Source organism: Elgaria multicarinata, chromosome 8 (assembly GCF_023053635.1).
Source record: "Elgaria multicarinata webbii isolate HBS135686 ecotype San Diego chromosome 8, rElgMul1.1.pri, whole genome shotgun sequence".
NCBI classification, from domain to species: Eukaryota; Metazoa; Chordata; class Lepidosauria; order Squamata; family Anguidae; genus Elgaria; species Elgaria multicarinata.
This window is the reverse complement of record NC_086178.1, coordinates 90,266,339-90,292,089: the sequence shown is the minus strand read 5'-3', so window position 1 is coordinate 90,292,089 and position 25,751 is coordinate 90,266,339. Positions and strand designations below refer to the sequence as shown.

Below are 25,751 nucleotides of genomic sequence, written 5' to 3'. Positions count from 1 at the left end.
TATTTATTTATTTATTTATTTATTTCATTTATATACCGCCCCATAGCCGAAGCTCTCTGGGAGGTTTACAAAAGTTAAAAACAGTGAACATTAAAAACAAATATACAAAAACAATAATTAAACCATCAAAAGCATAAAAACAACAATATCCATTTAAAACAACTATTCTGGGGTCAGTTAAAAAACAACAACTCCGCATTATGTTGTTAACTGCCTGGGAGAAGAGAAAAGTCTTGACTTGGCACCAAAAAGATAACAATGCTGGTGCCAGCTGAACCGCACTGGGGAGATCATTCCATAATTGGGCGGCCACCACTGAGAGAGCCTTCTCCCTTATTGTCATCCTCTGAGCTTCCCTCGGAGTAAGTACTCAGAGGAGGACCTTGGATGTTGAGTGTATTGTATGGGTAGGTTCATGTCGGGAGAGGCATTCCATCAGGTATTGTGGCCCCAAGCCGTGTAAGGCATTATAGATTAAAACCAGCACCTTGAATTGGGCTCGGAAATGTCTAGGCGGCCAGTGCTAGAGGCGCAGAATCGGTCTATGTTCGAACCTTCTGGTTCCGGTTATCAATCTGGCCACTGCGTTTTGCACAAGCTGCAGCTTCCGAACCATCTTCAATGGCAGCCCCACGTAGAGCACATTGCAAATACAAAAGACGGCAGGGCACCTGCAGCTTTAACTGTTGTGGTGAAGGGGATTTCACCAGGTGCTGTATGCATACAAATGTCACTGGCTGAAATTCCCCTTTTCTATACAACTGTTAAAGCAGCCCTGTCCTCCTTTCCATATGGTCACCCTAAGACTTAAAGGATTGAGTAGGCCTCTGCCTGGGACACTCAGGAGCTACAGCTAATTAGAGTTGACGATTCAGGGCTAGATGGACAAATAATCCAACCTGGTCTAAGGCAGCTTGCGTATGATCAGTTTGTTTGCATGGGCTTCCATAGCTGCAATGGCTTATAAAATTCAAATGCCCCATAAAAGGGCTGCCATAGGAAAGAGCGCAGGCTAGGATTATTTCTGGCCGTCAACACTATTACAGCTGTTGTGGCATATCTGTTGCAGAAGGACCTTTTTGCTCAACCCTATGCACTTGAGATGGAGCACTGACTCATTAGCTCAGGCTGCCACAGCAGGGTGTGGATGGGTGAGAACGTTCATTATATTATGTGCAACTACCTGTGAACAGGGCTGTCTGCATTTGCATGTTCATCTACATCCTGTGCTGTGCTAAATCTGGTGCAGAATGTGGCTTCCTGAGACGCTCAGTGTTTCTGTGCGTGTGCGTGTGTGTGTGTGTGTGTGTGTCTTTTTTAAATCTAAAAATAGTGCATAACTAGTCCTCATGGTTGTGGGGGGGAAAGTCTGAAAAGTGTGTGACTGATACAATAATAGAACTTAAAGAAAACAAACCGAGTCAACAAAAAGCAAACTGATGTTAATTATATTGCATGCATAAGTGTCCATTTTCTTCTTCTTCACTGTGACAAATGTGGGATTTGGCTTCAGAAAAAGTGAGTCCTTTGAAACCACTCCATACACCCCACCCCATCGTTTAAGTTGTAAGGGAAGAGGCAGACCTCTTTCAGCCAAAGGGCTGAATTCAATTACAAAGATGCTCTTGGGGGGGGGGGGTCTGCATTCCAGTGGTGGGTGGGGCAAAAGGCAAAGGAAGGGGGGCAAAAGGCAAAAAAGGCTGGGCCAATAATAATAATAATAATAATAATAATAATAATAATAATAATAATAATAATTTTATTCCTTACCCACCTCTCCATTTTGATCGAGGTGTGTAACAAAAAATACAATGCTATTGTAGCTTAAAGCTCTTTGTGCCAGTGACTAGGGGCATGTCTACACCAGGCAATATCCCGGGGATTGTCCCAGGATCATCCCAGTGTGTCCACATGACACACAGGTGATCCCGGGAAAAGGAAGGGATAATCCCTCCATTTTCCCAGGATATTGCCATACCCTTTTTTCTTGGTTTTTCCTGCAGTCTCGGGATCGTCTCAAGACCACGGGAGGTGTGGCTGACCATCCCGGTTTCATCCCAGCTCCTCCCGAGTAAATGTGAGGAGCTGGGAACCAGGCACAGGGCACGGAGTTATTCAAGCACTCCATGCCCATCGAGGGTGGGGAGGGAGCGAGGTCAGGGATTTTTAAAAACAACTTACTTTTGCACTGAAGCGCAGGTGCGTTCCAGCTCCTTTTAAAAAAATAAAATGGCGGGCGCGACATCCTCTTTCCTCCCTGGACATCGCATGCTGCATGTGAACACAGGGGGAGGATCTTGCGATCAGCATATCATGAGATCCTCCCCACTCCCTCCCGGAACACTGGGGTGTAGACATGCCCTAGGCCTTAGGCAACACATTTCAGGTTTTTTAGAATTGGGAAAGAACTGCAAAAAAGTTGATCAATGGTTGGAGAGAAAGGCTGTGGAGCTAGGGGAAGAGGGGGTGGCCATCTATGGAACTGCATAGGGCCAGGTTTGCCCCCTGGGACTGAGGTTCCGAGCCTTGCTTTAAGGGGACAGATCCCTTTGCTGCTTAAGGGAGCTCATCCAGGGAAGGATGATAAATTGGGTTCAGAGGACGTGTCTTCTGAGCTCAATCTTGCCTTTGTTTTAGGCACTAGGCCCACCCTCCCTAGCCTGGTGCCTTCCGGAAGTATTTGCTGGGGGATGCTAGGAGTTGTAGTCCAACACATCTGGAGGGCACCAGGTTGGTTAAGGCTGGTGTATAGGACTGCCACATGGGCCCAGCTCATACCACTGCCCAGAAGGGAACATCAAGGCTGCAACGCCTTCTCCTTGCTGCTTTTGCTGCTCCCTGCAGGCGAACTAGGAGCAATGGCGGCACGCAAAGGAGCAGGTCCAGGAGGCTCTGGGGGCTGACCGTGGGCCCCCTGCTGGGCTGTGGGGCTCAGCGGATGCCCAATGATGCTGACGCCTGGCACTGGCTCTGCACTTCATGTACACCAGATCCGTAATCCTTTCAGTCAGGCCAGTGTTGGCAGGCAAGTTAAGTTGTCAAGTGGTATCTTACCACTGGTCACCTGCATTCACTCTGTATCTTCATGTTACTGCTGTGGTGCCTGAGGCTAAGGAAATGGCGACTCGCCAAAGGCCACCCAGTGAGTTTGTGGCTCAGACATGTATTGAACTGGGGCTTTAGCAGCACACCGTTCAGACGCTTCCCTGCTAATATGCTTTGTGATCAGCACTGCTCAAATGACAGAGCAGCGCATTGGTTAAGAGACCAAGCTGTGAAGAAGAAAGACCAAGTTTATATCCCTCCACTGCAGTCATGAATTTATTCAGCTCACCCTCTGGATATATGGGGATATAATAATATAATACTGGCCTTGCTTATTCAGCTGCAATAATTTATCTGTTTATTTGATTTGTACCCCGCCTTTCTACCTCAAAAATGGCATTCAAAGGGACTTACAATCTTAAATAAAACTTGATTAAACAATAATAAAATCAATATATTAAAACACAATTAAAAGCACAAAAACAATGTATAAGGATTACTAGACATATAGTATGAGAAGCATGAATAAAAATAATATATAAGTACAATGATTAAATATTCTGCATTGGTCGTCCTTCATTAACAATATTTATTTGTGCATGGTATGTACAAATGAAAGAATGAATGAATGAATAAGTTCCCTCATGCACTGGCTCCTATGGATCTTTTCTGCAAATTCCATTGAAATGTTCATACACAGAGATTGCTTTGCTGACAAAAGATATTAGCTGACCAGCCACAGATAGCTGGTTGGAAATTAAGAAGTTTATTGCTGCAAGTTAAACCTAGGCAGTATAAAAACAAACTGATATGGTTTGTTTAAAAGGTCAAAAGGTGATGTGTACACTCAGGATTTTTTAAAAATATATATATTAGTATTATCAATGGATAGCTGGCCCTATTGTTAGGTTTAAGGTGAGTCGCCCCATCCATTGTCACGACAATCTCACACAATTGGTAAACATGATCATGGCATTGTGTATATTCTATGTCACCACTATCCCTCAACAAAAATTAAAATCTAAACCAAGAAAAAACAAATTCTGCTCCAAGAAAAGCTAGATTATGCAACCTGAATAAAATCTGTACATTAAGTACTTTCAGCTTCAAGCTCTTCTTGAGAACCTCCAAGCTTCCTCTTTGCCTTCTAGCCCTCCTGTTTACCTGGTTTCTCTCTCTGTCTGTCTTGTGCCTGGTACGCTGCTATAGCTGTGAGTCAGGCATTGGCATTCCTGGGGGGATGTAGTTCTCCCAGTGCTACTGACAGTAGGGTGACCATATGAAAAGGAGGACAGGGCTCCTGTATCTTTAACAGTTGCATAGAAAAGGGAATTTCAGCAGGTGTCAGTTGCATATATGGGGAACCTGGTGAAATTTCCTCTTCATCACAACAGTTAAAGCTGCAGGTGCCTTACCCTCTTTTGAATCTGGTCACTCTAATATAGCTCCTGCAGCTTTAACTGTTGTGATAAAGAGGAAATTTCACCAGGTTCTCCATATATACAAATGACACCTGCTGAAACTCCCTTTTCTATGCAATTGTTAAAGATACAGGAGCCCGGTCCTCCTTTTCATATGGTCACCCTAACTGACAGATGATTCCTTCCCATCCACTACCACCAGAGTAGCAAGGACAGTAAATGGGGCAAGGACAGTGGATGGATGGGTGGAAGGAAGGGTTCGACTTCTTTTCTGCTTGCATTAAAATCTAAGCTGGCGAAGAATTTTTGAGGTTGTAACGCTCACCTTATGTTTAAGTGGAGCATTGTAAGCTCCTAACATTTGTATTTCAGAGCCAGAAAATATTAACCTTGGTGACATCATTGATTTTAACATCACCTTTGGTCAGAAAAATGTGCTGCGTATTCCTTGTCAATTTTGCCAATGCAGATTTCCAGCACCAGCCTCCAGTGAAATTGACAGGGAGAATCCGTGTCAATTTCACCAATGCAAGTTTCTTTTGCTGTCTCATATCCTTTGCCCTCTCATGAAATTGACAATGGTTGCCCTTTATTTTAAGCTCCATCAGATGAGTGTTTTATTGCACACTCATTACTTGGCATTCACAGAGTTTACTCAGGCCCCTCACATGACATCATCTGCCTCCCACGCCCCTTCCACCCCTTCTGGCCTTCCTCTTGCAACAACCCACCCCCCTGGTTAAGTCCGATGTTTTTTTTTAACTTGGAATCGCTGCTCTCTCCTGCTGTGCGCATGAGAAGCAGCGCCATTAGAACAGCGGACTCAATTGGCCTCATGCTCATTGGGTACTTCCTCTTTGAAAAGAGGAAGGAACTGAGGAAGGAAAACACGGGCGGAGAAGCGAAGGTAGGGAGTGTGTTAACCCCCGGTGTGATGGAGCTTTCCATCAGTTTCATGGAGACAGTGTGGCGTAGTGGTAACAGTGTTGGGCTGGGGCTGGGGCTCAAGAGATCCAGGTTCTAGTCACCACATACATGCTCATGAAGCTCACTGGATGACTTTAGGCCCGTCACTGACTCTCACCCCAACCTACCTAACAGCGTTGTTGTGAGAATAAATGGTGAGGAGGCAGAACAGGTGAGCCACCGTAGGCTCCCGTGGAGGGGAAAAGTTAGTATATAAGTGTAATAACAAATAAATAAAAATAATTTTATAGCACTGATAATTTTATTTATTTATTTATTAACTGCTTTTCTTGTCCAAGTCCACCCAGCGCTTAGCTTATCAACAAGCTAAATCACCCAGCCTATCAACAGCTTCTTCTTCATGAAGCCATCTTTTAAAAATACTTTTAACTTTAATTTTCTAAATTATTGTGGAGATAATGGTTAAGTAGCTCCTAGTTCCTTTGTTTTAACATCCATTTCAAACATACTAAAGCATTAGAGCATGTCACTTTAGGCTCCTAAAGGCTACATAGTTTTATCACCTTTCATTGTTTGAGGGAAGAAGATTGCTCCTGGGCCTTGATACCATGTCAACAGTGTCGCTTACACAGCTTGTCCTTTGTCAACAATCCTTTTCACAGCCAGATAAAAGATCTTGTATCTCGCTCTTGATAAGAATTACTTTGGCCTTAAAAAAAAACAAAAAAACCCCGCCAAAACCTAAACTCCCTCTTGTCATGTTAAAGTTTCCTCCTTGGTCAAACAGTGTCAGTTGCTGAGATCTATGCTGACAGTTTAAATTGTGCTGACATTTTTTCAAATGTTCTCTGCTGAAATGAGAGCAGAGATAAGGCTGAGGAATAAAGATCAAGTCATGGTCCAAAAGTAAGAATGCCTAGGTCAGAGGGCCACTTTAGACATGACTTTTCATTTTGTACTCAGAGATAACTTACATGTAGGGAAATCAGGTATAATATCATGGATGTTTCCAGATGAAGGGTCCCTAGCACTACCTGTCAAGAGACATTCTGCATATTTTCCTCCTTAATGGGTCTTTTTTCTGGTAAGGAAAAAGACAGAAGAAAAGTGGGAAAACACAGGAGGGCTACAAACTTAAGATGTCATCATCTGGACCCCCTGTAAAATCCTGTGAAAGAGACAGGGTGATTTCATAATAAAATCCTCATCTGGTAGAACCCAAGAATGCTGAAATGAGCAAGCCCATCACTCAATACCCTTATGCCTGCTTCTTTTTGTTTGATGGAGATAATCTTTGGGTGGGAGTATTTTGCCAGGAGTACAGAAATCAGGAAGATAATATACCAACTTCTATACCTCTATATATACTTCTATACATACCAACTTCTCAGTCCAAGTATTTGTAGCCCCCAAAAGGTACTTGAATCACAGTTCTGAAATGACAGTGTACACCTCTGCTTCTAAACAGAGAGCTCATTAACCCATGCATATACACTACTTGATTTCACTACAACAGTTTATTGTACATTTGTGACCTTCAGCTATATATGTGAACTGGTTCCCTGACAACACTTGTGTTAGAGAGCATATCAAAATTCTGTTAGTTGTATTAGATCAGCAGTGGGTCATTCACAGGACATTGCAGTCATCAAAGGATTGCATGTGCATGTGTGAAATAGACCACAGGCAGAATTTTCAGATCAGATCATTTAATCTCAAACATAATGCATCTCAATGGAGTCCATTCACACATTCAGGGGGGCTCTATAAGAAATCAAGTGAGATGTACGTGCATGTGAGAACCGTCCCTAAGATTATCTCCACAGAAGAAAAAACAGCCACTCTAAAATGTAGAGAATAAAGTGACTGGCTTAATTAGCATAGAGGACAGATCTACACCAAGAAGGATTTAACACTATGAAAGTGGTTTGAAAATGATATATGGAATTTGTCATGGGCCGCAACAGTTGTCAGTGCACTTCAATACCGTTATACAGCAGTAGGGTAGATCCTGCCTTAGAATCATGGATTTTCTTGTACCTTAAATGTGTTTAGGTCCGACACAAGACTTTTTGTTTCCAGAGTCCAGAAAGTTTAGTGTACAGCAAACTGCTCTGACAGACCTCTGCCTCCATATTCTAAGATCACCAGTTGATCTGCAAACCTTCCTTCCAAGTCCACACTTCTAGCCATCTTTTAATTTCTAGGATATCCTATTCCCTTGGCATGTCTGACCACACAGGTTTTAGAGACTCCTCGCTTCAGCAGAATGGGCAGTCAGCCTCTTTGGATTTCTTTCATTAGTCTCCTTGAAAAACTGCTAGCCAATCCTAATTTTTGTTTGCCACAAGTCCTGTTGATTTCAGTGGAATTTTATTCCCCAGAAAGAAGTTTACTTTCCCACACTATTCTTAGTGATTTACACCATGGAAATTATGTATCTAAAGGTAGTTTCTGATCAAATCAACTGCATAGTTCTTTCAATAATTCTGCAATGAGGCATATTTTTCCTTCTAGACTACTAGTCTGATGTGTATATATGTAAGTGTTATGGTTCAGAGAATGTCCTGGATGATTCCACAAGACTATCATATTCAGGACAGCTCTTGTGTGATGTATTGTCATTTACAAGCAAGGCAAGGGTTTGTAACCTGTGGCTGTGAGAGCTGGACCATAAGGAAAGCTGAGCGAAGGAAGATAGATGCTTTTGAACTGTGGTGTTGGAGGAAAATTCTGAGAGTGCCTTGGACTGCAAGAAGATCAAACCAGTCCATACTCCAGGAAATAAAGCCAGACTGCTCACTTGAGGGAATGGTATTAAAGGCAAAACTGGAGTACTTTGGCCACATAATGAGAAGACAGGATACCCTGGAGAAGAGGCTGATGCTAGGGAAAGTGGAAGGCAAAAGGAAGAGGGGCCGACCAAGGGTGAGATGGATGGATGGATGATATTCTGGAGGTGACAGACTTGACCTTGGGGGAGCTAGGGGTGGCGACGGCCAACAGAAAGCTCTGGCGTGGGCTGGTCCATGAAGTCACAAAGAGTCGGAAGCGACTGAACGAATAAACAACAACAAAGGGTGGCCAGCCATTTACCCTGCGCTTGGGGCTTTCCTCAGCTAACTGCTACCCCCTTCTCTCCCCTTTCTTCACATGTAGAACACTTTTGTTTGCATGTTGCTTACAAGTAGTTTTCCAATGATCAAACAGTATATTATAGCATATTTCCAACTATGTGGGTGGCAAGCAAGTGCTGAAATGAACAAAGGGCCAAGCAAAGTATTGTTAAATCGAAGTTTTATTTTATTTATTTGTATATTTTAAATAACCAAAATAATAAGTTATATGCTGGAAAACATGACACTCTCTCTAGTATATAAAAAGAAACACACACACACACACACACACACACACTCAATAACTAACACCCTTCTAGATGATAAACTGGAATTAGAGATGAAATTTTAAAGGTCACACAATCAAAGTGTCAAAAAGGTGTTGCATCAACTTGGCAGAGTCTGTTGAACAGCGGATGTCCATTCCGATAATGATGGTGAATCAAGATCTTGACAACCTTGAGTCAGAACGCCTTCAGGGAAACAACTATCTCAAGTGTGTTTTGAAGGCTTTATGAACAACAGAGAAGGGAAGGCAGAATTGTATCACTTAGGTATTCCGGAACAAAGGATATCATATTCTGCAAGGCAAAGCCTATGCAAGCCTATCCAGAATCGGTTACAAAGTTTAATGTATGCTCATTGAGATGTACCATCAAGTACCAAGATCATGTGGAAGTACCTGGCACATTCAAACATTTTGTAAAAGCCCAAGGGTCCCAGCCCTTTTAAAATATTTTTATTTGCAACACAATGATAACAAACAAACACCCTTGATAACAAACAACAACAGTAATAATAATAATTTTTTACTTAGGAATCTTCTGGCTATGGGGTAAATGGCAGAAGAAGAAGAATTGTGAGAAACAGTGCACTGTGGAAGGTATTAGACCCACAGGTTTTGGCTCCAAGGAATGTATTAAGGAATCATGGTTGAGAATTGCTGCTCCTCCTGGCCTCCACATGTCCCACTTAAAGCAACCGCTATATATTTTGCTGACCCTAAAGGTTTTGCTTACCTAAATCCTCATTTGCTTGACTTCTTCAGTCTCTGAACTCTTTGACTTGAATCAACTCTCCAGGAAACTAGGAACTCATTCTTCTCCCCACCTCATAAAGGAAGCAAAAGGCTGGGACTGAGGAAACCCAGGTTCAAGTCCCTGCATAGCCATGAAGCACACCAGGTCAGGGGCCAGACACATTCTCTCAGCCTACCTCACAGGGTTGTTGTGAGGATAGAAGGAATGGGGAGAGACATGTACACCACTTGGGCTCCTTAGAGGAAGGATGGGGATACAAATAATAATAATAAAAAATAGATGATTACAACAGAGCCTTCCCCATTAGTGGAATTGGCTAAGTCCAGTGGTGTAAATAAGCTGGGACAATTGGGGCTCCTGGTGCCTTGTGTACATAAGATTTAGATACTGCCTAAAAGAAACACTATTCTCTTCTTGGGCCCTTTCTACACCTAAGGATTATCCCAGGAAAAGGGAGGGATTGTCCCTGCCTGCTCCTGGGATCCCACCATGTGTCATTTGGATGCACAGGAATGATCCCGGGATAAATGGCTGGTGTAGACATGCCCTTGGTCTGCTGCCAGGGCCAGCATCACAGGCAGGCATAGTCGGGCACCTGCCAAAGGCTCATGCCCCAGCAGGGACCCCTGACAAGACCAGCCCCAAGTTGTTCCTGCTATTCACCCCTGCAGCCTGCTTATTCACCTGCTCTCGCCTTCGCCCGGACAACAACGACAGTGAGAAGGAGGAGCAGTAGATGCCTCAACCTACTTGCTCTCCGCCTCTCCAGTAAGTAAATGATAGCAATGATGAGAAACAGGAGGAGAAGGGGGAGAAAGAGAAGCCATGGGACTGCTAGTTACAATGGCAGTGAAGGTAGACCCACTGAGGGAGGGCCCCCCATTGAGGGTGTCTTTCCCCGGGGGCCTCCGAAATCTAATGCCAACACTGTCTTCCCTTCCTAGTGCCACTGTTACATAAGTACCACCTTCAAGCCTGCCTCCATAGGTCCTCCCATGAAAGGGGGGGGGAAGTCCACCGAAAACTTTCTGTTCAGCTAGAAATAGGAATTTGCTGCTAGCAGCTGATAGCCTGGAACATGCTGTTTGTCTGTCTGTCTGTCTGTCTGTCTGTCTCTCTGTGTGTGTGTGTGTGTGTGTGTGTGTGTGTGTGTATATATATATATATATATATATATATATATATATATATGCACGATCTCTTAAAACAATGAGATGCTGCAGAGGCTATGTAGGCTCAAACCTGGCCTGCTTTTAAATTACACACACACACACACACAGCCGCCTCCCCACTCCCCCTTCCTATTCATTTTCCATCGTGCCTAAGCCACACGAAGGTCAGATTCCTCTCACAAGCTAAAAATTGCCACCACCAGCGAGCAAGCGGGCGGGCGGGCTGGGCTGGTGGAAACGAGGGAGCACAAACACAGCATAAACAACTCACAAACTCTGTTCCATCGGCCAAGTCGGCACCAAGAATGAATGGAGAGGAGGAGGAAGAGGAGGAGCAGGCTGGCACAGATCACAAATATGACACGAAGCTTGCTGCATTTTAATGCCTTCTCCATTTAGCAGCGCACTGATGTGCCTTGTTGATGGCTTGCTATGTGTAATGGCGGCATTTAATTTCAGATCGGAATTGGTGGGGCTTAGCCCCAGAGCCTGCTTTTAACTCCAAGGCTTTGAAACATATAGTGAACTAGAAAGAATTCTCACACCACTAAATAATCCTTAGCTAGCTGTCTCCCACACGTGAGTATAAAAAAGCCTTCACCAACCGGATGTGTTGGACTACAAGTCTCATAATCCCCAGCCAGCATGGCTCTTGCTGGCTCAACATGATGGGAATTGTAGTACAACACATTTGGAGAGCACAAGATAGGGGAAGGCTAGTATAGAGGCTTTCAAACTGCACAGTGGAATATCTAGACAGGCTTCCACCTCAGCACCTCTCCGTCTAGTAAAAAAGCACCATGGAGGGTGAAAGAAAAAGAAAAGCAGAGAAATTCAAAATAATTTTAGTGTGTCTTTATAATAACTTCAAAAGAAGAGCCTGGCTAAACCAGACCAAAGGCTTCTAGTCCAGCATCCTGTTCCTCACAATGGCCAATCAGACAGGGGTGGTGGCTCTGTATTTGGAGCAAATGGGGCAGTGACCCCTGCCTGCCCTCCACCCACTTGTGGCAGAGAGATTCCCCCGACAATACAAAATCTGAACCTAGGGTGACCATATGAAAAGGAGGACAGGGCTCCTGTATCTTTAACAGTTGTACTGAAAAGGAAATTTCAGCAGGTGTCATTTGTATATATGGGGAACCTGGGGAAATTCTCTCTTCATCACAATAGTTAAAGCTGCAGGTGTCCTGCCCTCTTTTAAAACTGGTCACTCTAGTATAGCTCCTGCAGCTTTAACTGTTGTGATGAAGAGGGAATTTCACCAGGTTCTCCATATATACAAATGACAAGTGCTGAAATTTCCTTTTCAATACAACTGTTAAAGATACAGGAGCCCTGTCCTCCTTTTCATATGGTCACCCTATCTGAACCCAACTCTATTTATAGCCTGAAGTGGTACAGTCCATTCTATCACCATAAGACTTTACCACCTCATTATCTGAAGGGATAACCTAGATGGTTGGGAACTGAAGCACTCTGGATAAAGTTCTTGGGAGAAAAGTTGCTGTTTGTATCAACCTGTTTGTACCACCAAAGGACTAATATTGGAAAAGAAGAAGCTCCGTTCCCAGAAAGAATGTGGCTTTTCTAGGAGCCACCAACAGTTCTTTGTATTGAGAAAGTTCTATTTAGCCAGCTCAGCACTGGGAAAGGAGCCAGGAGCCACACACAAGGTTGTTTTCATGCTGCTGTGGATCTGGGAGAGTTTAATGAAGGCATCTGATTGGCCTGGTTGTAAGAACAGGCACTTGGCAATGCTGACATCAGATTCTGGCAGAACACAACGCAAAAGATAGGTGCCAAGATCTCCTTGGCTGAGCTCCTCTGATGAAGGATTGCACACAGAGCCAAACATGTTTACTACTTCAGCCCTGAAACATGACCCTGCATTGCAGCGGGTCAAGAAGAGCAGCGAACCAGGGATCAGAGGGAATGAGGGAGGGAGGGAGGGAGGGAAGGGTGGGAGTGGTATTTTCTGGAGCAATCTGAAGAATTTAAGAGCCAGATCTTGAACTCTCATAAGTATGTGAGAAAGGGCTTTGCTTGCTTGGATGCCAGCTCCTTGTGGTTTTGAGTGGACACCAAATTCTTGTTCATAAGCAAATGGTTGGAACAATCCTGAACTACCAAGCTCAGGAAAATACTGGAGCCCCAAATTCTGCTTTTGAGGAATTAACATTTACCCTGCTTTGGATTTTCTGCAATGAGGATGGCACTCTTAACTCAGTAAATCCAAAACTGTGTGCTGAAAAGCACAAAGTACCCGTCACAAAAGAGGCTTTCCATTGTATCTCTGCATGATCAGCTGTTCTTTCTTGCTCTCCTTCCAATCAGCCTCTTCTGAGGTTGGCTAATTCTCCTGCCTTGCTCCATTGATTGTGATTGGTTCATTTAACTACTCTTGATACAACAGAATTGTCTGACTTCAAAGGAGGAATCATTGTTGCATCTCTGTATGAGTCACTGCTCCTTCCTTCCAGATCAGGAGTTATGTTGTGTTCTATATTAATATAGAACACATTTCAGCTGAAGGCCCTTAACAGAGAAAAGGAAACTACACAATAAAAACAGCATAATAAAATTTGAAACAAACAAACTAAAAGACAGCAATGACATCTACTCAAAAAATTAGGCAGCTAGCAAAAGTGACAGAAATCAGGGGCCAGCAATGGAAAGAAACTCAGTCATGGAACTAACATTCACTATTAGAGAAGCGAGATGAGGGAATTCCAGGCATTCCAGTAAAGCTTCAAATGCTGCAAGAACTCAGGGACTTAGAAGGGGTGATAAAACTGACAAATTTAAGTATCAGAACTGAAAGAGGCCTGTTCAGACAACACACTAAGCCACGGTTAGGCCGCTAACCTTTTTGCAGCAAATGGTTAGTGAGCATGTTTAGGAATGGTTCACGAACAGGGTCAGTGTGTACTCCCTTTATAAACTTCAGGACAAGAGATAGGGGACTACAACTGCCTTTGAAAAGTTCTCTCATGTAACTAAGAAGTAGATATGGATGGATGGTTCAAGAGCAGTTGGTAGACAGAAAGTAAGGGATGGGGAACCTGCAACCCACATGCCAAATCTGACCCATGCGGCCGACCCATCCAGAGGGGTAAGAAAGCAAAGGAATTGTCGCTCAATTGCTTCACTCCTTGTCTTCCCTTTGTGGAGAAGATGGCTGAAGAGCGAAGCAGGCTGAGGCCGCTTCCTTTGTATGAGGACTGGAAGAAATGAACAGTACAGATGATAATGTGTATCACTGAATTGATTTTTTAAAAATATATAATAACAAAAGGTGAGTTAACTAAATCTATTCAGTGCAAACCTAATTTAGCCTGTTTAGGATTACTTAGGGGCTTACTTCTGAGCAAATATGAGCTGCTATGTGCTGCTATGTGGCAGCAAATTTAAGTTGTTGCGATTATGATTGAAAAAGGTACAATTGGAAGAGAGTTGGAACAATTTTGGTTCCTGACATATTACTGTAATATCAAATGAAAAAGAAAACGTGAAAGCAGTGGTTCCTTCTAACAATGAGTGGAGGTTTTTGTTTCTTAGATTGTAAGTTACCTCACAATTCCTTCAAAGTCTTCTAAAAGGCACCTACCTATATCAAAGTTTTGGCAGTATGCAGATTTATTGAAATATAATGACTAAATGTATCAACTAAGAGGCAGATGGTTAACCAACTAAACAATCTTTCATAAGCGGACAGCACTAGTTATAACATGTTGATTTACTCCCATTGAGTTCAACAGGGCTAACTCCAAGGAAAGTAAATATAGGATGAGGGCCACCCAGAGGAATCTGGGGACCCAGGGCAATGGGATTTTCAGGTGGGGCTGTCATATACACACACCTATACACAATGCTTGTCAAGGGCTCCCCACTGTGGGGTTTGGGGCAAATTGCCCTCCATCCCCCCCCCCCAAAGGCCTGTTAGGATTGCAGCCTTAGTACCATAGAGGCCTACTTCACACAAACTGCAGAGGAGGCGATAAAATTGTTTATGGACTCTTCCACTTCAGGCTACAGAGGTGAAGACTGCATATGGAATGCTTCCTTGTTTCATGTGTGTTTGTGAATCTACTTCTACAAAATTAGCACAGGGAAAAGGTTAACTTAGAACTCTTCTCCCTGACACCTTCATTTGGTATGTGCAAGGGAACTTCCTTTTTCTTTTTAATATTAAAAGCACTCTAGCTCCCCCCGCCCCCACAGTGGGTTCTTTCTAAAGGTACCTAGTGAGATGAAGGGCCATGGCTGTTATCACTCAATACAATCATCAGTTAAATTAAACACAAAGCCCCAAACAGCTGACTTTGCACAATCCGTCCTGCCCCAAACCAGAGCAATCCAGTCCCTGCCAACTTGCTCATTGCTTTCTGCATTGCCCCGCCTTTCAGGAGCTCAGCCTCCTTTTCACACATGGTAGTGATTACCTCTTTCCTTCTGCTTCTCCCATCAACACACACACAGAGAGCTTGGCTCCAGTTCTCAGCCCTGCTCATCAATCAGACAGCATCTCCTGATTTTCTTATTACTGTGTGTGAGTCAGAAAAGGAACTCACACACACACACACACACACACACACACACACACACACACACACCTCAAAGACATCCCAATGGGAAATAGAAAAACCCTGGAACGTCAGAATTTGTTATGATTAGAAAGAGTATTAACAGCATTTCATATAGGACATGGTGAGTCACTGGCTGGCCAATGGCCCAAATCTAGTCAAATGTGACAGTCACCTGTGTTCTTCTACCTGACCAAAGAAGCCTTTGAGACCCAGTGGATCTCCTCGGAGGCAGAGCTGGCATGGAGAGAGAAGGGAAAGTGTTGGACATGCACACATTGCAGTGCTACCTCTTTGCTCCCGTCTATATGACTTCGGTAATGCTGTGCCTGGTGGTTGGAGCCAGGACACAGCTGCATTGACGCTCCTTCCCAGCGTCTACATGGGAAGGAGTGCAGTTGAGGGCTTTCCAGTGCTGCCACTGCCGCGCCCGCCCACTCAAGCACCCATGAAGCTGGTCCGGGGGCGCCTGGGAGCATCCACGCCTCCTCTTCTCTCGTTAGTGGGGTTTTAAGGGGAAAATGGGGCTGACGTGTTGTTTTGTTTCTTTAGCTGTAAATGCGAAGGATCGCATTTACAGCTAACAGGGGGACAAGGGGGGAGGAATGGGGTGGTCCTTCCCTGGTGGGATTTCCACCACCCCCTTTAAATTTTATTTATTTTTTCTAAACAAGGCTCCGCAGAGGTGTGGAGCCTTGCGCCAATCTAAAAAAGTCGGGGTAAGTCCCTGACTTCTTTAGTGCGGAGCTTCGGGGCTTTGCCCCTGGATTGCTTCAGAGTGGCGGCTGTGTCATGTACATCACCTGCCGCCACTCCGAAGCAATCCAGGGGCAAAATGCCCATGTGGACGAGCCCTTCATGCTCTTTTCCCTAAGTGGAAAGACTTCTGAGGGACCACCAGTAGGGACCCACTGCCAAGAGCCTCCTAGAATTGCTCCTCCTTTTGCCTCTTGCTCTGGCCTAAACAACAGTGGTGGTGGGGACAAGGAGAAACAATAGGTGCCCCGGCCTGCTTGCTCTCTGGCGCTCTGCAGGCCAAGCAAGCAAGTGGTAGCAATGACAAGGAAGAGGCGACAGAGCACCTGGTCACAACAGCAGTGAGGGCGGGGGTCCATTGAAGGCACCTTGCCAGTACTGTGGGTAAGGAGAGAGTACTAGAGGTTTAAATATCTGTGGGTGTACAAATATATGCTGTGAACACAAGGGAATCAGGCAGGCTGTCAGATAGGCAGTGCTGAACCTTAATGCAGCTCCTGTCATCCTCCTGTCCCAAATATACAGCCGCCTCAGGCTGCTTCCTGCTAATGAGCTGCACCATTTCTTTTCGCATTCGCTGGCTAACTGTTTCTTTCAGTCCCCACACAAGCAGGTGGAACATTCCACAAATACAATACCTAGGAACCACCAGCCTTCAAAAGCCATTCAGCAAGTAAACAAACCATATTAAAACTGGGAGAGGAGTTGTTTTACTTATTCTCCCACCTGCAGTTTGAAGAACTGCCCAGGAACGGTATTCTGTTTGACACGTCTGACATTCTTGTATTCCGATGTACAGCACAATCCTAGGCATGTCTACTCCAAAGTAAGACCCACTGAGTTCACTGGGCCTTACTCCCAGGTAAGTGTGCATAAGTTTGCAACCATAATATTTCCTTTATTGTCCTGAGAACATAATCTTTTCAGGGCATTCTCAGAGTTTTGGAAGTATTGTGATTGATATACTCTAGCAGCTCCACCAAGTTTAATTGCTCTCACAACCGACACCGATTCTGCTGTCCTGGGAGTGATCCAAAAAGGGCTTGGGTGAGCTATGGGCCATGAAGAATGACATCTCTTTATTCTTGGATTGTACTTTATGAATGGCTCCCTCAGCACATGGGGAGCAGCTCCACTCAGGTCAACCTGACCAGGGATGGCACAGCTTTCCAAAAACACACCTGAAAGTTTACTTAGGAATCGTTATGTAAGACGCCACAGTTCCAGGAGATGTTGTTTCCATTACAAGACAGGAATGGCAGCATTCAGATTATCAGGTTTCCCAAGTAACAAAATGGTAGCAAATAAATCGTTCCATGCTGCCCTGTGATACCATTTGTTTATTGGTGATATTTGTCCATGTATACATATGTTTGGGTTAGAAGTGGGGCTGTCAACCAATTATCTGCCTTTCTAACAAATGAATCAATTGATTAGGTTTCAGTGGGCAGGATCCAGAGTTAGGTACATGCAACTGGGCTGGCAGAGCAAAATCCTTTCCATGGCAGTGCTTCAACCCACCCACTCAGCCCCACAAATGCTACACAAACTATTGGGGTACCCTGTTGAATGGCGTAGGCTGTGTTGCCAGGGAAGGGAGAGATGCCCTAAAACTGGATGGAAAAATCCTCCATGAGTGGAATTCAACCCAATGAATGTGCAGCTACTACCAAAGCCCCAATATGGATGCCTTTGCAAAGAACTGAGCTTTGGGTTCCCCCTTAAAAAAAATTAAATAAAAATTCAAAGATCCTGTCTCTGACTGAGAAAAAGTATGGAAACTTGTATGATGTTCTTCCCTAATCTGGTGTCCAGGCCCTCCAGATGTTTTGAATTTCAACTCCCATCAGCCCTGGCCTGTATAGTCAATGGTCAGGAAGGCTGGAAGCTGTAGGGCAAATCTGGAGGACACCAGGTTGAGGAAGGCTGATATGGGTAGTGTAGCGAATGCTCAGAAATCAGATGTAGCCAGGAAAGGCTTCTAGTGGAGAGGGGTGGAAATGGATGCAGGAGCACCATTGGGTGCAACAATATGACAATGGAACCAATTACCTGGGGAGGTTGTGGACTCTCCCACACTTGAGGCCTTCAAGATGCAGCTGGACATCTTTCAGGTATGCTTTAAGGTGGATTCCTGCATTCAGCAGGGGGTTGGACTTGTTGGCCTTATAGGCCCCTTCCAATGCTACTATTCTAAGATTCTATGATTATTCTTCATATTATTTCCAGTCAACTGACTAGTTTTGCAACTCAGTCAAAATAATTGACTGAACCCATGTACTCTGCATGCGTGCATGCCAAAGGCACATTTCCCACTGCTCAAAGGAAGAAAAGGTGAGAGAGTGCATGCTACAGTTATTAGGTAGGATGAATAAAAGCACCCATGGCAAATGCTTTTAAAGTGCTCTGATTTTCTGCAATCTAATCCTGACTGTGAGGAGGAGTGAACCGATCAGCCTCCCTAGGAATCATGTCTCCAGCCCTACTGAAATCCATTTGCTCCTCTTCTGAACAAGCTCCCCCTAGTCTGATGTCTTGTGCAGCTTGTTATTGCCCTCCCACAACCCCACTGGCAATTTAAACCCAGTCCCCACCCCACCCGCGACTCTCCTCATGTTTTCCTCTCTTACTGCAATCCTTGCCAAAAAGAAACACACACACTTGAACCTTAGAAGCAAGGGAATGTATGTTAATGTCCCCGCTTTGCATAATTTCTGCTGAATACCAATGCCAGGTGTTCTTGGCAGGCAAGAGACACAGGACTAGTTAAGGGGTTAGTGCGCTGTGTGATTAAAAGCACTGGCTGCCTAACTCTGGCTGCTGAGTATACTCATAAAGCAGGAAGAGAAGGTAGACAGCAAGTAGGGGCAAAAGGTCTTATTTTTTAATGTACTTCTACGTTAAAACAGAAAAGAAAAACATGCAACCCTCCCCGCAAAGAAAGATGAGTTGTGTTGTTTACCCAGGTGTTTGCTGCTCTGATTTTCTGCTTGAAAGGGTTTTTTTTGGGGGGGGGGGTGCATTTTATTTTTTTTAATGCAGGGGAAGGGGAGCATTCCAGCCTGATTTCACCGTCACACCCGCTATTCCCCCCACCCCGGTATTGTGTGATTCCATTTTGTGGCAGATGACAGGCCAGCCTTTCTCAACCCGTGCCCTCCAGATGTGTGTTGACTACAACTCCCAGAAGAGCAGGTTGGGGAAGGCTGTGTTAGAGCAGGCAACAGTTGCAGGCAATACTGTCAGAGCCAGCCCTACCATTAGGTAGAGCGAAGTAATCAGCTCAGGTGGCAAATGCTAGGGGACAGGGCAGCGTTGGCAGCCTGCCAGCTGTTCTTCATGAATTCTCTGGTTGTTCCCCTCTGTTGGAGGGCAGAACTGTGTAGGCCCCATAACTGGCCCCAGGCCCCTAAACTATTCTTCTGCCTCAGGTGTGGTGGAGGACACTATCCCATTGGAAGTCTTGGAGTAAGATTCAGCTGCCAGTCCAGTCGGCTTCAGTATACGGACATGGGAGAGGGTGCCATTTGTCCTTTGCCTCAGATAGCAAAATGTCTTGTGCCAGCTTTAAACACTGTGGTAGTGTTAGAGAGTGGCCTGTCCAGCCTTCAGGTTTGAGGGCTAACAGTAGGATGACCATATGAAAAGGAGGACAGGGCTCCTGTATCTTTAACAGTTGGATAGAATCTTTATGTAAACTCCCCAGAGAGCTTCAGCAATGGGGCGGTATACAAATGTAATAAATAATAATAATGTAATAATAATTAATTCAGTAGATGTCATTTGTATGCATGCAGCACCTGGTGAAATTCCCTCTTCATCACAAACAGTTAAAGCCACAGGAGCCCTGGCATCTTGACCAGATACAAAATAGGGCAGGGCTCCTGCAGCTTTAGCTGTTTGTGATGAAGAGGGCATTTCATCAGGTGCTGCATGCATACAAATGTCACCTGCTGAAGTTCCCTTTTCTATGCAACTGTTAAAGATACAGGAGCCGTGTCATCCTTTCCATATGGTCACCCTACACTATGGCACCAAATGTGCAATCTGATGGGGAAAGAGACAGAACTTATGGAGGAGGAGTAGGCCTGGTCTCAGATCTGTTAATGTTTATTGTTCGGGGTGGTGGTGGTTGTTTTTACCCACATGCCTTAAATCAGATAAAATTGCCTGTGTGCAGAAAGGCACAAAACTGATGCTAAGAATAACGCCAGGGAATAAACGTGTAGGCCAAACTCATGGAACGGCGGGAGGTGGGGGCACCTGGGTGTTATTTCTGCTGTGCTAGGTGAAATGGTTAAGAATTTTCACTTTGAAATGGTCACAGTCATCAAATGTGATCTCACCATTGAACCCAGCAGGGGAAGTTCATACTTCTCTTTGCCCTTTTTTTTTTAGCCTCTCTCTAGAGACTCTACAAGACAAAAAGTCCATAGCAACACTTTGAAGGTTATTTGAGCGGACAGAAGCGACAGGTTTTTCCTCTCTTGCTCTTTTCCTGAAATGAAAGGCCTTGGAAGCCAGCAACAAACAAACAAAAAACAATCAAGCAGACTTTGAGAAAATGTGTGGAAAGATCCCAATTCCCGTTTGTTACACCCATCGATTAATGCAAAGTCTGCTTCCAGGGGCCAGTTTTACTGGCACATTGGTAATTTGGTAATTTGAATAATATGCAAGGCAAGAACAGCTTCAGCCTCTCTCTTATTTTGCAAACATATATATATATATATATATATATATATATATATATGATGGTTTTAAACTTTGTACACTTTTTTTAATGTTCACTGTTTTAAACTTTTGTAAACTGCCCAGAGAGCTTCGGCTATGGGGCGGTATATAAATTTAATAAATAAATAAACTGCTTAAAAAGAGGTGGATAAATCAGATTTGGAACTTGTCTTCCCCAACCTGATGCCTTCCAGATGTGTTGGACTACATCTCCCAGGATTCCTGGCTGAGGCTGATAGGAATTGAGGTCCCAAAATATCTGGAGGGCAGCAGGTTGGGGAAGGCCACATGTTTCTCATGAATGCATGTTGATCCCATTTTTGCAGCATCTGTATTTCTCAGTCTTCTATCCATTTGCTGCTATGCTGACTGTGAAACAATTTATTTATATGGCTGACATCATGTGGGGTCCATTAACCCGGTAGATTAATTGATTCGAAATGTGTTTTGGCTTGACTAAAAAAAAGAAGGCCCTTTTAATGCTGTTATTCATGTTAAATATAAAGCCCGCAATGGCCAAGGGCTAACTGGGGATGGAATGACCCTGCTGTGTAAGTAAGAAGAGGAAGGTGTTGCCTCTACAACAGAGATGAGTGTTGTGTAAAAACATAGGTGCTTTAGAATTAATTTCTCTGTCACGTAAATTGGTACAACATTTAGGGAAGCAACTCTATGCCCCCTTGCGGGACGTCTGAGGGGCCATGGACTGCTGTAGACCTCCCTCTTTAGGGACACAGAGGGAGATCCATGGTTAAAGAAGAAAATCTGCAGGAGATCTTCCCAGTATGGTGGCTGAAAGCTCTGCTGTTCTTTTGGTATTTATTTATTTATTACATTTCTATACCGCCCAATAGCCGGAGCTCTCTGGGCAGTTCACAAAAATTAAAAACATTCAAAGTATAAAACAACAGTATAAAACCATACTATAAAATACAATATAAAAGCTCAACCAGATAAAAACAGCAGCAATGCAAAATTACAAATTTAAAACACCAAGTTAAAATTTATTTATAGACTGTTAAAATACTGGGAGAATAAAAAGGTCTTCACCTGTATGTATCAATGCCGCTGCCTGCATTTTTAGCCCTACATTGGGGGCGGGGCTACTGGGTCTGTCATGATGAGCACATGCACTTCAACATTTACCAGTACACGATAGTTGTTTTTCCTCTCATGAAGCAAGCCCAACTTCCCTTCCCGCACCTTCGCAATTCTTTTGACAGATGGGCACAGATCAAATGCTGGTTACATCGTCTATCTTGTACATCCACTCCCTGATCCCCCTGCCTTTTTATGTTTTAAAGCACTTGCAACTTTTTAAAGGTATGTTTGCATAGCACCTTAAAGACAAAAATAAAGGCGTAATCCTGTGTTCCAGAAACAGAGGTGTATCCCAAAATACACCATCATCAATGGAGGGATGGTGGTGCAACGTCAGAGATCCGATGGTATCATTGATCCACTGTCATGGAGGGGCCACAGAATTGCCTGGCCTATTTTAAAGGAATTGAAAAACTACTCTAAAGTAGGTGGGGAAGTGGGAGGGTACGACCTCTACAGCCAATCACTGACAAGCACAGTTTTATACACCGCAAACATGCAGAAAACAGTTTCCCCTGAGCTTGATCTTAGCAAGAATATGGTAAGTATCACGTAGGTAAGTATGAACAAAATGCAGCAAGTTTGCTTCCGCTGTGACGCCACTGCTCAAAGTTCATATATTCAGTCGCACCCTTTTATATGCTCAAAATAACACTCCCCTGATGATAGCATCAGACTGCCGTTATGGCTGTTAGTCTCTGAATTATTTGGCACTAGGGGGAAAGCCCTGCCGCTATCACCCCAATCCTCAAAGATCAGTGGTTGTTGCAAGTCAGTTTTCCAGGATCACAGTGAAGAGAGCCAGACTGATGCCATCTTCGCACTGGTGAATTTTTGGAAACGAATTCAATGCAGGTTTAGTTGGGAGGATGCTGTTCTGTAGCCTGTTTTGCAAAGTGAACAAATCCAAACTTGCAATTGGGTATTAGCCCTTTTTCTTGCTTGGTAGATGCATCAAGTGCCCCCTGGAAATGATGTATGTTTGGCATGCTAATACAGCATCTGCAGTATACATACTTAGCAGATATTTGCATATTATGCAAACTGTGGCATCAGAATCTGGGGAACTGGGCCATGGTATGCTTACTCAAAGCAGGCGGTTTAGGGTGCGGGAAAAGCAGAAGTCTGCAGAAATCTGGATGGCTTCAAAAGGGGGTTGGATAAATTCCTGGAGGCAAAGCCCTGATGGTTGTGTGCTATCTCCAGTAGTCGAAGCAATAAGCTTGTGTGCATCAGTTGCTGGGCAACATGGGGTGGGTGGGCGGCTGCTGTTGCACCATGTCCTGTTTGGTCATCCCTGGCCGATGGCTGGTTGGCCACTGTGTGAACAGTGTGCTGGACTAGATGGATCCTTGGTCTGATCCAGCAGGGCTCTTCTTATGTTCTTAAGTCATTGTTCAGCAGTGCACATGCGTGCGCACGCACACTCATGTGTTATGAAGAATTGCTCTGTCATTCTCTCTCAAGACAAGCTGGTCGCCACCTGGTTTGCATGTTTTCTTGATGCTTATTTAGTTATTTATTTATTTTATTACATTTATATACCGCCCCATAGCCAAAGCTCTCTGGGCAGTTTACAATGGCTTAAATCCTATGCTCACTTAGGTGGGAATAAGCCCTATTCTGTTCAGTGAGACTTCTGCATAAAAATGTCTAGAATCAAGCAGTACACGAACAAAAGTTTATTTTGTAAACCACCTTCAAATGTAGCAATGCATTTCAGACAAAGGCCGCAATCTTATTCTCCCTGGGAGGGCTTTGAATTTGGTGGTTGCTCTGCCAGGAATTTTCCCTCACTCACCCTCATTAGATTGGTCTGCCCAACTGCGATTATATGTATATTTACTTGGGAGTAGAGCTCCTATTAACTCAGTCAGGGCACAATCCTACGCATGTTTAGGCAAAAAAGAGTCCTACAATTCCCACCATGCTGGCTGGGAATACTGGGAATTGTAGGACCTTTTTCCTGTCTAAACATCCACAGGATTGTGCCCTCATAATTAATTCTAGATGGGGTGACTTCAGAGATGTCACCTTGTAAGGGAAGAGGTGTAATTATAATTCAATGACTGTGGAATATTCTAAATCCCGCTTTTCCCAGCCTGGTGCCCTCCAGATGTTTTGAACTACAATTCCTAGCATCCCTGAACATTGGCCATACTGGGTGGGGCTGGTGGGAGTTGTAGTCTAAAACATCTGGAAAGATGTGAATAGGAGAAAGCTCCCTTAAAAAGACTAGCAATGTCTGCTTTGATCTCGGGCCAAATAGGTGCTGCAGCAGAGCCTCCCCAGGTCCTGACTGTAACAATGGCAGGGACAAAGGGTTAAATTCCTATATAGTGTGGGCCCAGTCTGGCTCACACCCTACAGCAAAGGTACAGAGTCTCAGACCTGGGGAGCAAATCTGACCATCTGGGTGTTCCCCAGAAAGCCCCGCCCTTTCCTCTGGCCCTGCCCACCAATCACTGGGTGGTTTCCCGACTTTTGTGCATATCCCCCCCATTCTACAAGGTAGAAATGCCCCCCTAAGGCTTCGCTACTGCCCTTAACAGTGTTAAGCTAAAATATGCTGGTATTTCGGCCCTGCCCCCTTTGCATTTGGCCCCGCCCACCATTGGAATGCCCCCTCCCCCTGTGTCTGAGAAATGGAATCCGGTCCTCGGGCAGAAAGAGGTTCAACACCCCTGCCCTACACTTTAGGAAACGAAAAACAAGCATGCCAAAAGGCCATTCACGTGCTCAGTGCTGTGCTCAAGAGAGTTTGGACACATCAACCAAGGAAGCTGCTGACATCGCCACAATCTATTCAGCAGCTTTAGGAGGAGACGGAACAGAATTGCCAATCAGGGTATTGTAAGGCAGGACAGCGCGACAGACAGGACGGGTGTTTTGCCATCCAGGAAAGGCCTGCTCTCGTGACCCTGGCCCTTGAAATCATGTGGCATGCAGGCTGCAAAGCCACGGAGTTCCCTGTAACGCGGGCCACCTCTCTTTTGTCACACTCATTGCATCATAAAGCCATGTTTGGCAAGCTCTGACTCTGCCCGTCTCTGAGTTTCAGAAATGAAAAGCCTGACTCATCCCACTTACTAAAATAAATGCACTTGGGGGTGGGGTGGGGGCGGGGGCGGCCCTTATAAGACATTCGCCACACAGACTGAGGCCCAGCTGTGATCATGTCAATTTTCTCCTGGGTGCTGCTAAGGAAAGGGGATCCCCCTTGTTAGGGGATCCCAGTGGGTAGCAATTGCTGCAGCGAAAGGCTAGCCAGGGTTAGGGTTAGGTTGACCATATGGAAAGGAGGACAGGGCTCCTGTATGTTTAACAGTTGTATTGAAAGAGGCATTTCAGCAGGTGTCATTTGTATGCATGCAGCACCAGGTGAAATCCCGGCTTCATCACAACAGTTACAGCTGCAGGAGCCCTGCCCTCTTTTGTATCTTGTTACTCTAGTACAGCTGGCTGGGGGATGCTGGGAGTTGTAGGACTAAATATTTATTTATTAATTGAATTTATATACCGCCCCGTAGCTGAAGCTCTCTGGGCGGTTTACAAAAGTTAAAAACAGTAAACATTAAAAACAAATATACAAAATTTAAAAACATAAAAAGCATGAAAACAACAGTATCCTTGTATAAACAGCTATTCTGGGGTAAGAAACAAACAAACTCAGCACATGTTGTTAACTGCCTGGCAGAAGAGAAAGGTCTTAACCTGGCGCCGAAAAGATAACAATGTTGGCGCCAGGCGAGCCTCATTGGGGAGATCATTCCATAATTGGGGGGGCACCACTGAAAAGGCCCTCTTCTTTGTTGCCAAATATTTATAGGATTGTATTGTTAGTTAGCTTAAA

At 44.5% G+C, this 25,751-nt stretch overlaps 1 long non-coding RNA gene across 1 annotated transcript; it reads left to right on the top strand.

Annotated features, from left to right (window-relative positions):
- On the top strand, nt 1-25,527 carry LOC134402264 (uncharacterized). The gene is made up of 2 exons (XR_010025701.1): nt 1-73; nt 25,457-25,527. It is a non-coding gene; the product is annotated as an uncharacterized LOC134402264 (long non-coding RNA).
- The last annotated feature ends 224 nt before the right edge of the window (nt 25,528-25,751 follow it).